This window comes from Charadrius vociferus, unplaced genomic scaffold (genome assembly GCF_000708025.1).
Source record: "Charadrius vociferus isolate BGI_N301 unplaced genomic scaffold, ASM70802v2 scaffold320, whole genome shotgun sequence".
Taxonomy (NCBI): domain Eukaryota; kingdom Metazoa; phylum Chordata; class Aves; order Charadriiformes; family Charadriidae; genus Charadrius; species Charadrius vociferus.
This window is the reverse complement of record NW_009646501.1, coordinates 2565106-2565995: the sequence shown is the minus strand read 5'-3', so window position 1 is coordinate 2565995 and position 890 is coordinate 2565106. Positions and strand designations below refer to the sequence as shown.

The following is an 890-nucleotide window of genomic DNA, read 5'->3' as shown; positions in this document are numbered from 1 at the left end:
CATTCCTGCAGACCTGCACTTTGTTCAGCAAGCCTTCCTTCGGAGTCACAGCATTTATCACTTGGCGCAGGGCAGCCAATAAGGCCCCGCCATTTATCACACTCCTTTGTGCTAAGTGCTATATAAACCCCGAGCAGAGAAATGACTCCCTGCCCTCTCCCCAGTCCCAAACCACAGACCATCTAGGCAGCGAACCTTTGTGAGTTTGACTGATTTCAGTCCTTCTCTCAAACATAAGCAGTTACTGCAGTCTGTAGTTTTTAATTAGCACATTTGTTCTCGCAGCTTACAAACGCTCCCCTGGAGAATTAAAGTTTCATTGCCAAGATATTTTTCAACATATACTATAATTTGTTATTACAGGTTTGTTCATGTGAGCCAGTCCCACACCCTCACCCTGAAAAATAATTCACAGGGAACCGGTGGGAAAAATACGTAAAAACCATAAACCAAACTATTCAGGTCAGACTTCAAACACAACAATCTTGGCAGTTCCTTTGCAACAGAAAGTGTAATTTAAGATAGAGGTTACCCCTGAAAATGGATCCACTAACATGTGGACTACTCAGGCTAACTTTAGTAAAGGCTTAGTTTGTTTCAAGATGGGAGCAAAGGAAGATGGACTAATGAAATATTCATTTAAAAAAAGTTACGTGAAGGCAACTCAGAGCTGCTGCTCACAGCCCCTCCAACTGAACAGTACACAAACATCTCTCAAATATTTTAATGCCAGGAAATGCAGTCTCCGCCTGGAGTAATAACCCACTGGTTTAGCTCATTACTGTCAAAACGATGGTGCATTAAGGACAATTAATGCTAATAACAGTAAGGAAAAAAAAGCAGCTCCCCCAGCAGTCCTCCCCCATAACAATGTGTCTTATTAGGAGCGG

General features: G+C 42.5%; 1 protein-coding gene across 1 annotated transcript in view; it reads right to left on the bottom strand.

Annotated features, from left to right (window-relative positions):
* Positions 1-890, bottom strand: part of RPN2 (ribophorin II) — a 99616-nt gene that overhangs the window by 10471 nt on the left and 88255 nt on the right. The window lies entirely within an intron of this gene.